The sequence below is a fragment of the Orcinus orca genome, chromosome 4 (genome assembly GCF_937001465.1).
Source record: "Orcinus orca chromosome 4, mOrcOrc1.1, whole genome shotgun sequence".
Classification (NCBI taxonomy): domain Eukaryota; kingdom Metazoa; phylum Chordata; class Mammalia; order Artiodactyla; family Delphinidae; genus Orcinus; species Orcinus orca.
The window spans coordinates 101,213,619-101,229,533 of NC_064562.1; positions in this window are offsets into that span (position 1 = coordinate 101,213,619).

The following is a 15,915-nucleotide window of genomic DNA, read 5'->3' on the forward strand; positions in this document are numbered from 1 at the left end:
TATTTATAAAGGCAAAGGAAATGGATTACTATTTTGAGAGAAATTGATGATTTGGAGGAAAAAATTGAAAGACTGAACAAATAAATTCAAAGAGGTCCTCCTTGACAATACATAAAGAGACTCTGATCTTATACAGCCAGGGGACAGGCAAATCAAATTTAATCATAAAAACAGCAGAAACCCAAAGAAGGTTCAGAAAGTTGAATATTTATCCTCAACAAGTTTGCTGTACCAGTAAGGATTCCATACAAAATATGGAGAGCTATGGATTTGGGTAATAGAACATATTGTCCCTATGAGCAAAACAGAGGTATTGAGAGTGTTTCTCAATCTATGCAAACAGAATAAAATAAGGACTGATGATCAGGAATCTAAGAGTGGTCACCCCAATAAAAAGTTGTAACACCTTGCCTAATTTCTGAATTCAAGCCAATTTTCAGACCCAGACCCACATACTGAAGCCGTCAAGTTTTCAGAAGGAAGAAACTTGCAACACTATGGCAAGGATATGAGGCCATTATTCCCTGTTTCTTATTCAAAGGAACCCATAGCCATTGACTTCAGCAACATACAGGAGGGAAAGCAGAATGCCCACAAGATATTGGAGACACAAGGTCCAAACTGGCATTGACAACAAAGGACTCAAAGCATTATCAAACCCTTTTGTTAGAGTGGGGTTTATGGAGGCAAGGCAATAAATGGAATCTTGGCCAGTTGTGGCTCATGGTGTGTCCACTTCATTCATGAACACACTTAATAGTAATTTTCCTACCCCAAAATAATATAATATGTCCCCAAATATAAAATCTAACGGATATACTTGGTAGTTGGCAGGTCCCGCATTGACTCCTTATCCTGTGAGGTAAGAACTATCATAGTGAGAAGGTCAAGTGGTAGCCTTCTAAAGCACCCCTCCCCCAGCCAAAATAGAAAAATTAAAAACAATATCTTATCTTGGAGGGAATGTAAGAGGTTAATGTTATTCTTGGGGTGGTGATGCCCATTATATCTCCACTTTATTCATGTCTCTAAAAATGCCAGATGGATTCTGGAGGATGGCATTGACCCCTGCCATGTCAACCACATAGCAATCCCTATTGCAGTTGTGTGGAATGAGGAATCTTTGCTAGATCATCTTAATACAGCTTCAGGATATAGTATGCAATCAGTGATCTTGCAAATATATTCTTTCCCCTCCCTATCAAGAAAGAAGATTACAAATAGTATTTCTAAGTATTCATTTAAAACAGATTATAGTATACCTTTACCGCCAGAGGCCTATGATAACACTACTGTCCTATAACAAATTGTGCAAGGGAAAGTGGACTGAGTGGAAATCCCACAGATAGATGACTTCATCTGAATGAGACCAGGTGAACAAGAAGTAGCAAGGAAGTTGGAATCCTGGGAAGACAAATACACTGCAGAGGATATGAGATGATCCCTACAAATATTTGGAGGCTGACTATATCGGTGAGGTTTGAAGCAAGTCTGGAGTTCTGGTGCATGCCAGGGCAACCTCTCCAATGTAAAAGATAAATTTTTGCATTTTGTACCTCCCACCACTGAGAATTAAGTGAAATACCTGTTTAGTCTCTTGAGTTTTAGAGGTTTTAGAGTTTTGAGTTCCATCTCTGGGAATACTGTTTTGATCCATATATCAGGTGACAAAATGCTCCCAACTTTGAGTAACACCTAGGAGGAATGTGCTTGAAGACTGGTGCATGCCAGTATGACCATACGACCCAGTACAGTAGTATTGAGGTTTCTGCGTTTAGGAAACGAGATGGTGTGCAGTTAATGACAAGTCCTAAAAAGAGAATCACTGGCACAGACTACTAAAATTCTAGGTAAAGGTCATGTTCTCTGTAGCAGAGAATTATATACCTTTTGAAAAGCAGAGGTGGGGAGAGGAAGGGAGATGTTTCTTGCAAGCACCTAGCTTATATGGTTTGCAGGGCTGGCTAGGAAAGCCAGAAATTCATAGGCCAGCCCATCAGGAAGAGTAGTTCAAAACTTTCAGGCAGGACCTGAGGCTTTGGTCCACAGGAGGAGTTTCTTCCTCAGGGAAATCTCAGTTCTGCTCTTAAAGCCTTGGATTGGTTAGATCCAGCCCACCCAGATTGTCTAGGATAATATCTTTTACTTAAAGTCAGCTAATTGTAGATGCTAATTACGTTTACAAAATACTTCCAAAGCAACACCTAGATTAATATGTGATTGAATAACTTGGGACTGTGGCTTAGTCCAATGGAAATAAACTGACCATCACACCTGGCTTTTTCCAGGCCCACTCCCTTATCAGGTCAAGTGTGTCTAGCAGCAGTCTATTGTAGTATAGAAGGGGTTCATTCAGGATTACACATGAGTAGGGTGGGAAAGTATGTGCAGATGGCCAGGACCTCCATGTCATCCACCACTGTCTTATCAGTGACTTGCCTTTAAGTGGACTTGGCCACTCAGTCCCATTCAGAGGTGGCCCTAAGAAACAACAACGAAGGGAAATTCTCTCAATGGATAGATATTTGATGGTTAACCTGGCCATCCACTTTGTGTAGGAAGAGAAGTGTGCATTCTAAAGAATGTATATAGACTTATAAACACTGGTGAATGGCTTGGCTGGGGGATTAGGGGCTTGGAAAGATTCAGATGGGAGGACAATGAAGTCTGTGGAATAGGCATCCTGAAAAATAGGCATGAACTGTGTGGATCTTTGCATCACATGTTGACACCCATTAGAAAACATCCACCCTTGAAAAGGCACTAAACAACTAAACAGATTGACTAGGTCAGTTGGTATCATTCAGAATTTGTCCAGCAGCCAACTCACTACTGGCACAATAGACCCATGAGCTGGATAATCATGGTTACCAAGGATGTTTGGGTCTAAGAACATGGGTCCCCTCTCATCACTGCTGCTGCTAAAATGTTCAACTGCTGGCAACCAAGACCGATGCTAGTTCTTCAATATGGCACCATCCCTGCAGGAGTGCAAATAGCCACTTGGTGGTAGATTAACTCCATTAGACACATTCTACTCTGAAAGGAGCAGCAACTCTTTTTGATTGTCATTGATACATGTACTGGGTATGGTTTTGCCTTTCCTCCCAGAAGGACCTAATCTAGCACCACTATTCAAAGACTAATGGAATGTTTGGTTTACTGACACAGGATGCTAAATAACTTTGCATTAAAGCCACTTTACAACACAGTGGCTCTGATATGGGCATACTGGCACGAAATCCAGGTTCCTGTCCTACACTGTACCACTTTAAAACTGCCATCTTCCCAGTGATTGCCCTCATCTGAATAGAGTCACATTGTTCAAGGTCATACCCCTTTCTCGGGGCAGCCTCCATTCAGTGACCAGTCAGTGCAGGACTATAAAGACCCATGGGTTGGCTGAAACCTCTATTGTTATTCATCACAGTCCAACTTCTCCCTCTGCCCAGTCTTGCTTTATTCACTCCTTTTTCACCATTGCTGACCCCAAGAGTAACATTGAATGTCATTGCTACATGTAAAGTTCTATTTCATTATCTCCCTGCTGGAAAACTCAGTCTGCTACAGCAGATTATATGAAACTGTAGAGTTTACTTTCAGATAAAAGCAAACTGTTCACTTAGCTTCAAAAAGAGATCTTATGTTTTCTTAATACAAAAAAAGTAATAATGATAATAAAAAAGGAGGGCATGAAGAAACATTTGGAGGTGATGGATTTGTTTATTGCATGGACTGTGATCATGGATTCAAAAAAGATCCTTGTAATTTAAAATAAAGTAAGAATTCCTTTATTTAAAAATAATTAGCTAATATCTTTGTTGTGGTACTTGCCTATAGACATAGATGAGCTATTCTCTTAGTAGACATTAAAAAGACCATGTAATCTTTTATAAATAAAATAACTTGTAAAATATTACCTAAAATAATGTGTTAGTTTCGTAAGGAGTAAATTATCAAATTCTTGGATTTAAAGCAAATGTACACATTAATTTAGCATCTACTAGTGCTAGAACTGGAGTTACCCAGAAGTCTAGTCTAAGCCGTTAAGCATCTCATACACACTCACATACACAGAAATAAAATCCCTACAAAAATAAAAAGTTAAAATTTGTTGAATACATAATATATATCAGGTGATATCATCCAAGATTGCTAACAATTATATACATTATATATACAAATTATATATATATTATATATATATTATATATATTATATAATAAATTATATATATTATATATATATATATACAAATTATATACATTATATAATTTATTTCTCAGGGTACCTATTAAGTATATGAACTATTACCAATAGTAGGTACCAATAAGAAAACTGAGTATTAGAAAGGTCATACAATTGGCAGAGCTGGGATTACAGCTATAGTCTGCCTAAATTTGGGACCATGCTTTTAAATATTATGCAGGAAATGTAATGAGAAAGAGGAATACAATAAAAATAATTAAACTATAAATGCTAACTACGCAATACAACAGAATACAATGTACACTTGTAAATACAATTAGATTTGTGAAGTTTACAAATTATTTTTCAAAATTTGTCACAAAAATTCATTTGTTTTACAAAGACAAAAGCAGAAGTTCATAATTGCTTTTACCAGTAATTTATGTACTTGGAGTGTTTTAAACTCAGCTTCTCAAAAATAGTCTCATTTTGACATATTAAACACTTGCTGAAACATTCATTCTTTGAACACCCAGTCTAAATTTTTACCAGCCAATTAACAGCATCATGCTAGGAACTTGCATCTCTTTTGTAGCTGAAAAATAAACAAAATTTATCACTCATTTACTTCCCACTTCAAATAAACTAAAATACACTTTGCAAGGGATGTTTGTTGGGTTTAAAGGTCACTTAGAACTTAAAGTTAAATAATGTCTCTAGAGACTGCAGGAAAGTGTTTACACAAACTCAGACTTTTTATAAAAGCTCTAAAGTGCTTTTGGGTTTTCAGGCAATGGCCTTGAATCATACTTCACAAATGTGTGGTAAACACATTGCATTTTAAAAGAATATCAAAGCATATTTCAACCACTGGTTAACCCTTCAAAATCTTTCGTAGTCTGTATAAAGTCAAATATCATAGTTGAATATCCATCATCATAAATAATTGATGACTTCTGGTGGTTGTGTTTTGCTTGTTTTGATGGTTAGCTGCTTCGAAGCAGTAAATCATGTCATCCCTACTACCCTATGATGATAAATTATTCAAAGCTCTATGATTTCATCTGATAATTCAACAGTTTTTTATTGTCCTTTTATTTTACTCCAGGTGCTCTCCTGACTGTTGCTGATGAAAGTATTGAACAAATGACACATTTCCTCCCTTCATTAAGATTATTCTCTAGTTTGATGGAGTTACAAAAATAGTTCGGCTCATAACAAAACCCAATGTGTTTTGTTTTGTTTTGTTGCAATTAAGCAGAAGCATTTTACTAACAATAGGGAAATATAGGGATAGAGGGAGTGAGGAATAACAAAAACAAATGCATATGCATGCATAAGCACAGGGGATTTGACTTTTCAAAGGAATTCTATGTATATGATCCCATATGATTTTTTTAGATAGTAATTGGCTTGAATTATACCAGAAATATTGTCCCTGAACTTCTAAAGATGAGGTCTTTCCCAGCATTTAGGTATGTTGCAGCTCTTGGAGTAACATATACACAACTCGGGGGTCAAGTAAGAATGATAATATTGGGTTGGCCACAAATTTCTCCATAGCATCTTATGAAAAAACCCCAACGATCTTTTGAACCAACCCAATATTAAGAAATCCTTATCTGTAAATAGGACCAAGTCTGAGATATGGCTTATTACTTACATATACATACATGTGTATACAAATGTGTTTATAAATATTATGTACATATTTATACATATACACATATATACATGCATGTGTGTATATATGAATATTATAGCAGTAGATAAGCATACTGTAATCCTTGTAACACTGTAGTCCTTGCAACACTGTGAGTTTGGAGTTACCCTCTCTGGTTTATGGATGCAGAGCCTGAAGCTCAGAGAAGTTAAATAGCCTTCCCTAGATTCTAGAGGCAGAGGTAGTGGCAGAGATATGATTTGAAGTCAACGTCATCTGACTCCAAAGCCCGTATCTTGTTCTTCTTTCAATATATTACCTCCTCCAAAGATGAAAATCCAATTCTCAGGTCTGGTTACTTTTTGGCTGTGACTTTCTATATGATAGAAGCATGAGCTGTGTTTATGTAATTATTTGGACATGAATATGATTATCCAAGTCTTCCCCACTTTTCAGATATAAGTTCCAGAATGTTTCATAGATGTTGACTTCAACTAGTTGAATCAACTACTTGAACTATATACACTTTTACAACATTAAAACAGAGAAGATAATTTCCAAATCAATACTTTCCAGGTTCTCAATAACACAAAGAAAGTCAAGAATTTCAAAACAGAACACTTCCATTTCATTTCAGACCAGACTTCTGGCTTAATAACCTGCCCAACTTTACAAGGCAAGGTTGCTCATAAGAAACATTAATACTGAATAACAAGTTCACCATTCATAAATGAACTGAAGGGTTACACTGCCAACCAAATCAGAACCCACGGTGAGACATGTCAAGCCAAATGATGAAGCAGTAGGTAAAAGAGTAGGAAGTGAAAACCGAAACCAGAGGAGCAGGCATTGCCATCTGGCCTGTTTGATGTCTCCCCCATCTTCCCATGACTGTGGCTGCTTGAATGAGTGAAATAAGGTGGGAGAACTTTCGGGAGGAAGCCTGCAGAAATGAAAGTTCACTTCACCAGGCAGAGCCTTCACTGCACTGATTAATGTCTGTCCTGCCTTGAAGGGCTGATGATTCAATTAGTAATATATGGGACCAGCACACCTGTGAGAGGGATTGCTGCCAGGAGGGCCAAGCATAGGGAGTATGTAAAAATTGACAGTTCAAAATAAACAGAGCAAAACAAAGGAGAATTAAATGATAGATCATGTGTTCTCTGTGGTAGGGATTAGAGCAGGGGAGGAATGAGGTTCAGTTCCAATGCATAATCACTTAACTATTCTACAACAAGATAGGAGCTGATACTATTTACAATAGCCAGGACATGGAAGCAACCTAAGTATCCATCAACAGATGAATGGATAAAGAAGATGTGGCACATATATACAGTGGAATATTACTCAGCCATAAAAAGAAATGAAATTGAGTTATTTATGGTGAGGTGGATGGACCTAGAGTCTGTCATACAGAGTGAAGTAAGTCAGAAAGAGAAAAACAAATACCGTATGCTAACACATATATATGGAATCTAAGAAAAAAGGAAAAAAAAAGGTCATGAAGAACCTAGGGGTAAGATGGGAATAAAGACACAGACCTACTAGAGAATGGACTTGAGGATATGGGGAGGGGAAGGGTAAGCTGTGACAAAGTGAGAGAGTGGCATGGACATATACACACTACCAAACATAAAATAGATAGCTAGTGGGAAGCAGCCGCATAGCACAGGGAGATCAGCTCCGTGCTTTGTGACCACCTAGAGGGGTGGGATAGGGAGGGTGGGAGGGAGGGAGATGCAAGAGGGAAGAGATATGGGAACATATGTATATGTATAACTGATTCACTTTGTTATAAAGCAGAAACTAACACACCATTGTAAAGCAATTACACTCCAATAAAGATGTTTAAAAAAAATAGGAGCTGATAAATTGATACTCTGATTTTTAATCTTCCTTACATGAAATAGAGACTTTTTTTATATATTATATATATAAAAGACTATAGTTATGTCACAGTTTTTTCAACCTTGGCATATGTACATTTGGGACCAAATAATTCTTCATTGTGAGGAACTGTCCTGTGTATTGTAGGATGATTAGCAGTATCCCTGGCCTCAACCCACTAGATTCCAGAAGCAACCCGCTATAATCTTAGCAACCACAAATGTCTCCAGAAATTTCTCCTGGGGAAAAAAATCACCCATGGTTGAGAAACACTAGTCTAGATCATCCAAATAAATGAATACATTTCAACAACAATCAAATTGCCTGGCTATATCAAATCAGGGCATAATAATATTTACCCTACTAGGATTCAGGTATTGGCCTGATATCTCATTAGGCTAGAGAAATAGTGAGATGGCATCTATAGTCATTCTCAGAGCCAGACCTTCATAGGTGATCTGTGAAATAGATTTGCTCCCAGGAGAAAATTAACCATATATTCACTCCATTTGGCTTCTTATAAGAGAGGAAGAAGACAGTTCTCTAAGGCATGACACAAGCCCAAATTTCTATATTTCTGTCCTCTACCCTTTTTTGGATCTCTCTCTCTCTCTCTCCATGTTGAAAGAAAAGGGGAAATTCAGTATAAATCATAGTTCCATTTGTGCAACTTGCCTACCTGGTAACCAAATGAGGAAGTTAATATTATGTACTTTTTCTAAAATTTGTACTACCTTCCTGCTATTTGAAATTAACTTTATAATTGTAAGATTTCAAGAGTCTGTTACAGTTTGTACATACTTTTTTCATGATACCCCTAACTTACTAAAAAAAAAAATTAAGGTCAATACTTTAATTCACTGAAATTCAATTATTTTTATACTCAAACACATGAAGCTTTCAGCACAACACAGTGAATCCAATAGCAACAGTCAAAATACATTCTATGCAAAGTGAAAACAACCTGCAGTACAGGGAACTTACAGTACAGGGAAATGTATTTCTGCTGATACATAGATAGCATTTTAAAATGTTCGCAGAACCATTCATTTCAAAAATATTCAAGCCAGCACATATTTTTAACTGTTCTTTAATGTTTACGGGAAACAAATATGTACAATAATATTTTGTTGATTCTTGAGTTAAAATGTCAAATAAAATTTTAAGTAATATGGAAGATAAATCCCTTTATAGAATGCTATAGCTTAATTTGCAGAGCAAATTAAGGTAAGTGCAACCCATGAGCTACTTTACCCTAAGGTAAATGCAATCTGGTGAAATTTAAATAAAATGTGTTTATTTCTAATATGAAATGAAAATAATTGATGAGTCTATGTGTAAAAATGGTTTCCATGAGGGTAAGTTTTTATTGAATAGTTTGCAATTGCCAGGCAAAGCAATGGATATATGATATGAATGTGATATGATGTGTGTATGCATAAATGTGTATGGAGATAGATATATATATATACATATATTTATTAAGCACATCAAGGTGACCTTATGAGAAATAGTATAGTATGATAATTATTGAATGGTTGTGAGTGATTCTTACCAAATGTGAGTTTTCTTTTTCTTCCAGGACATTTAGACTACATTTCCCATGCTTCCTGACAATAAGATGCAGTCTTGTGATCAAGTTTCGGCCAGTGGTGTGTAAGCAAAAGTGTTGTCGTACTTAGAGAGAATTCACCCCCAAAATTCCAGCACTATTCTGCCACCCTCTCTTGGCTCATGGGCTGGCTAGATGCACTGGATCCAGAAGACTGTGAAACTGTAGAAGACTACAGAGCACCTGGATGGAAGAAACCTGGTCTATGAGGGACTGTGGCTTAGAAACGATGTGCACCCCCTCTCCCTACTGCCTTAAGTCGTGATGGAAACAAGAAATCAACTTTTATTTTGTTCATCGACTGATATTTGGGGGTTATGTTAGTGGCTTCTAGAAAATGCTGTTAGTACATTGCCCATGTCTCCAAGCTCTTACCACTTCAGAGACCTCCAGTCTGACTTCCCATTGCCAGAACCAGAACACTTTTTTTTTCCTAAAGGCTGTTTCGCCACCAAAACACTTGTCTGCTCAGAAATTATAGGGAGTTAAATACTGTCCTTCCCCAGAAGACCTCAACCAATTACCGCTGGGATTTCGTGCAAAATTTCCACTCTCCTTGGACCCTCCTCCTGAAGGATACCTTGGAAGCAAGTCTTCTCCCCTGGATTCCAGAATTTCCCAGCAGGATTAAGCTCCAGTGACCCACCATGGCTTCTGGCTGAATAACACCCTTCGCTGGCTGCCTGTCCTCCCTTCCCTGTCTTGTATTCTTGCTTCTCTCCCAGACCATCTACACTCATTTCCTTGTCTGGGGTCTGCTTTGAGAAAAACCGAAACTAATGCAAATATGGAACCTTTCCAGACTGTCATAAGGAGTTTTATATCCGGAAACACATGAGTCCAATTTAGCCTGAACTCTCCCTTCCTAGCTTTATAAATATGGATAACATAATCAATTTTCTAAAGGTCCATATTTTCCTCTGAAACATATAGGTAATAATAGTAATTATTTCATAGTGTTCTTATGAGACTAGAGGTGATAAAAAGAATAACTTTGTAAATTGTCTACTATACAATGAGTACTGACTAAATGATGCCATTTTTGTTATTGCTGCATAGATAGGTAGTGATAGAAGTGGTATTTGAACTCAGTGGTATCTCGCTGGTAAACTAGTGTACTTTCTCCCATGGTACACCAACTCTTGATAATTACCATGCATTACTTAAGTCATTTCTGAAATGACTTATTTCAGTTTTAATTTTTATTTTGTATCAGTGCTATGCATGCACATAATTTAGAGTAAAATAGTTTTACATGTTTATTTTGAGAAATAGTAATGGCCATCTAACTCGCATCCCGATTTCCCCTCCCCAAAGACAACCATTTTGATTCTACTAGATAATTCCTTTGATATTTATCTTTATTTCTCTACATAACATGCTTATATTGTTATTTAATGATTTTGCTTCAGGTGTTACGTACTGATGTCCCACAAACGAGGATGAGGCTTGAACTTCTTCTCTTTTTCTGCCCTAAATCACACATGCACATCTTTCTTATACCCCAACCTCACTACATAGCTATACCATGATTTTTATATTTACTCGGTATTAGTATCATGATGACTATGTAAAGCTAAACATAACTGAACTACATCGGTTGGCTTACTTTTCTATATAATCACTGTCAATCCCAAATCATCTATTATCCAATTGTCTTCTCTAATGACACTGAGATCTATCAGGTATTCTATCCATTGCATCTTCCTAGAGAAGATGGAGTTATCTGACGTGCATGATCTTGATGCTCTGCTCGCTAAGGATGGTTCACAGCTGTCATCCAGGCATCTACCTTCACCCTTGTTCTGGGGATTCCTTGTACTTGCTTTCTGTGTTAAAAGACCAATTTCCTGTGTTTATCACTTCCTCTTTATTGTTTTCCTTTTTTGTTTTGGTTTAATACATTCTACAATAGTTTCCTGTTGAAGGATAACTGGGAGATAGATACAGAGATAGAGATGTTTAATATGTGCTTCTGAAAATAATTATTCTACTCTCATACTTGATTAATAATTTCACTGGGTAGAGAATTCTAGAATGGATATCTCTTTCCTCCAGGTTTTGAAGTGTTCATCACCTTCAGGCTTTCAGCTTGACACAGTTTTTGTATGAATTGTTGTATTGCTGTGGTTGTGGTTGTTTTATCCTCTTCCTCCATTCCCAGCTCATAAGATCTTCTGTTTCAAAGTTTTGAAATTTCTTCATAATGTACTTCGTGTGAGTCTAATTTCTAATTTTGTTCTGAGCACTTGGCCCCTTTCTATCTGAAAATAGGTATCCCTTGACATTTTTCTCTTGTTTTGTTGACTATTCTTTCTCCTCTCACCCTTATTTTTTTCCTTGAAATATTGAATCTCCTGGACTGGTTCCGTAATATTCTTGTCTTTTCTTTCTCATTTCCTTTCTGTTATCTATCACTTAATAGATCTATTGATTAATCAATCAATATTGAGGAGCTCAACTTTCTGGTGTATTCTACAACTTTATATTCTAGCCTTTATACTATGCTTTTCATTTTTGCTATATTTTTTTCCCAAGAGTTCTTTGTTATTCCCTATTTCATTTTCTTGTTTCATGTTTATAATATCTTCTGTTCCTCCTCTGAAGATATTAATAATATATATTTTTTAGGTTTTAGCTCTATTAATAGACTTTTTTCCAAACTGATTTGTTTTTTCTGTGTGTGGATTTTATCTTTTATAGAGAGGCCGTCCTTACTTGTATGCTAATCACGGGCTGGATTCTCATACTTAGAAGTGGGACATTACAAAGATGTTTGAGAGCAACACATACATGAGTGGGGTTGTTTACTTTTGGTTCCTCTGTGAACAATTTTTGGAGTTTTGTTCTAGTATCCACCAGTTTCTTAGGAAATGCAGAGAATCAACTAGAATTTTGGTTGTTAGCATCCAGCAAGCTGTTCATAGCTGGTCTGCTACCAAGTTTAGACACATTCTATTTTACTTTCTCCAAAAACTAAACCCTCAGTCCTTTGAAAGTAAGACAGGGCACAGGCATTGGGCTACAGAGAATAGTGGCAAGGATGTGGGGATCCAACTTCTTTAACCAATGTTTGACTTAGCATACTGTCTTTATCTTTTATCTCACTTGTGAAAGGTATCTGGTGCTGTGAATTCTCAAGCCTTTTGGTAATCCTGCAGTGTAAGTCCAGTTTCTTCTCAGCTTTCCCCACTGCTGGTTTAGGATTCAGTGTGTTCAAGTTGGCCATGTTGTTTTCAACTGATCTATGTATTTTCTAACCCCATGATCCTTTTCTATCATTTATTCTCCCATTCTCTCATTCTTGCAGGTTTATTTCTAAGTAATCCCATTGCTATGAATTTAATGCAGTTTCAGGAGGGAACTAAAGTAGGTTTGTGAAAATAGTATGCCAGCTTTACAGGGAGTGTCTTCCTGAAATTTTAGATGACATGTTTCACAAGAAGAGAAGTTGGTATAAAAATGATTATAAAAAAAATCTCTAAGTCTAGCCAACAACTATCATTAGAAGCTTTAAGGCCACAATTAGTTTACATAGGTAGATGTATCACAGTAGTAATCCTTAAAGTTTTTTTTTTTTAATATGTAACTTCAAGAATGAGATGTAATACAAAGAAATAGCAAATGAAACATGCCATAAACAAAAAATTAAGCATCGCGGCTCAGAAATTTTGATGGGTTCTCATTCCTTAAAGAGTAAGAGCCCAAACCTGACAATTTAGGCCTACTACATTCACAATACTCCAGGCAAACCGAACTACTTGGTTTTTCTCAGAGCTACCTAATATTTGCCCAGCTCTCTGACTCTGTCCATGAGTTTTCTCTGTCTTAAAATATCTTTCTTAATTTATTCAAGATTCTTGTGGAAGTAGTCTTTTCCACCTTTGAACTCAAGTATCAATACATCTTAATGAAAAAATATGTTATTGTTATCTCCTCCTATTAGACTATCAACTCCTTGAGGACAGGGACAATGTTTTATTTAGTGTTTAATTTCTAAGCCTCCTCCCACATCCAGAACTTGGAAAAAAATATAGCATAAAAGTCATCTTCAATAAATTTGTTGAATGCTTTTATAGTCACACCATGTACATAAAAATTGTATTGCAAGATTTACTAGTTGCCTAATTCGATACACATTTCCTGACCTACTTAGTGAGAAAATTTTAAATTTTATCTGGACATGTAAACAAATAAAATAGAGTGGTCTTCTTACCAGCACTTATAGCTGTTTGTGATCATCTGACAAAATTCTAGCAAATAAGATATAAAAGTAAAAGGTGTATGAGGAGATAACAAAGATGAATGTCCCATGGGAATTCCCTGGTGGTCCAGTGGTTAGAACTTCAGGCTTTCACTTCCGAGGGCCTGGGTTCAATCCCTGACTGGGGAATTAAGATCCCGCAAGCCACACAATGCAGCCAAAAAAAAAAAAAAAAGTCCCATTTTTAAATTTTAAAGAAATTCCCAGAAGGAAATCTGATTTATTAAAAAACTTTTGGAGAGTTTTGTATATTATTTATTAGATATATACACTGAATATATTTTTTCTGAGTGTGTAGTTTGCATTTTTAATTGATTAATGGTTTCTTTTGGTGAACAGATGCTCTTAGGTTTTTTTTTTTTTTGCTCCCCCGCTCCGGACACGCAGGCTCAGCAGCCATGGCTCACGGGCCCAGCCGCTCCGCGGCATGTGGGATCTTCCCAGACCGGGGCACGAACCCGCGTCCCCTGCATCAGCAGGCGGACTCTCAACAACTGTGCCACCAGGGAAGCCCGATGCTCTTAGTTTTAATTAAGTTCAATGTATTAAACTTTTCTGGTTAGTGCATTGTATGTTCTGTTTAGGAAATCTGCTCACAGATATAAAGATATTCTCCTATGTTTTCTTCTAGAAACTCTTTAACATCCATATTTAGATATATTACCTTCTGGATTAATAATTATTGTTATTTATATGGATATTTGATTTTCCAGCACTATTTATTAAAATTTTTTAAATCGTCATGTCATTACCAGTCCTATCCATTTTTTTCCAGGCAGCACTTCCTAATAAATAACTTTCAAATGAATAATTGTTCTAGGACTTGCTTTATCAGAAACCATCCTAAGACAGCCCTTGTTCCTGAACAATAACAGTTCTGCTGGGTGCTGTAGACAGATTTATTTTGTCTTCTTGACATTTTAAGTTCTAAGTTGATTGTCTTGATATGCCTGCTGTTAGTCTAAGTGATTCTTTTTTTTTTTTACAAAAAACTGGTATATTTACCGCATTTTTACCAACTATGTAATGCATATACATAAAAGCACTGATGAAAATTAAAAACCCACCCATATGTTCTTAGGACCCACCAATTCCCACATCTTTCTCTCATTGCATTTATATGCAGTTATGTACATCTTTTTTTTTTTTAACCTACCTACCTCATACTATATCATATGCTTAAACTAAGTGGTTTATTTTGTTATTTATTTCTAGTTAAAAGCATTTGTTATGTTATGGTCAGGAAATTTCTGCCTTTAGACTGCATTTTCTTTATGGCTGCTTTTAAAATGTTTTCACTGACTTTGGTGGTTTTCAGGATCAAATTTATGTGTCTAGGAATGGACTACTTTCATCAGTTCTGCTCAGGACTCATTGTTTGTCAAAATGAAGAATACCTGTGTTTTGTTAGCTCTGGAAAATTCTCAACCATGATGTTCTTTACCATTTCCGACTAAAATATATTCTAAGTATAATATCTCCCTCCGGACCTATTAGAAATATGTTACATTCTCTAAGTCTTCACTCCTTGGCTTTTAGTCTTCTACATTTTCCATCTTTTTATATTTTTCATTTTATATAACTACCTCATATCTACTTCAGTTTCCCTAATCCTCTTCAACTATGTCATTTTTTAAAATTTTAAATTGTGATTATTTTTTATTTGTGTAAGGTCTAGTTCAGTATTTTTCAGATCCTATGTTTTATTCATTGTATCCTCTTTATGTTGGGGTTTCAACACCTTCTTTTATAATTGTGAGCATGCTTATTATATTACTATATTCTCTTTCTGGATGTATTTCTATTATATTAAGCTCTTGAGACTAAGAATCCCTTGTTGTTCAAGTGTGGGAATGCCTGACAAGAGAAATTGTACATTTATTTACTTCTGATGGCTTCCCACAAGTTTCAAGTTTCACTGCTTTGAGAAGGTTAGCTGGCTTCTCTCTCTCTCTCTCTCTCTCTCTCTCTCTCTCTCTCTTTTTCTCTGTTTCTCCTTGTTCTGAGAGTTTTTAAAACATGCAAGTAATACCAAATCAAACCACAAATTTAAAAGAGGTATAAACTTTGCCTTTACAATTCTCAAATTAGACTTTTTAAAATTTGACTGACAAAGCAGATAAACAAAAAATTTTTTAAAACTTGTATTGGTTTTAGCTATTGTTTTTCATCAGCTGGAGTACAGATTTTTAGTCTACATTTTACTGAAAGTGCAGACATTTAAAGATTTTGGTGTTTTCCCCTTTCCTGGTTCAAGTCTTTGACTTAGTTTCCTGATTCTCCAAATGGACATTAAAA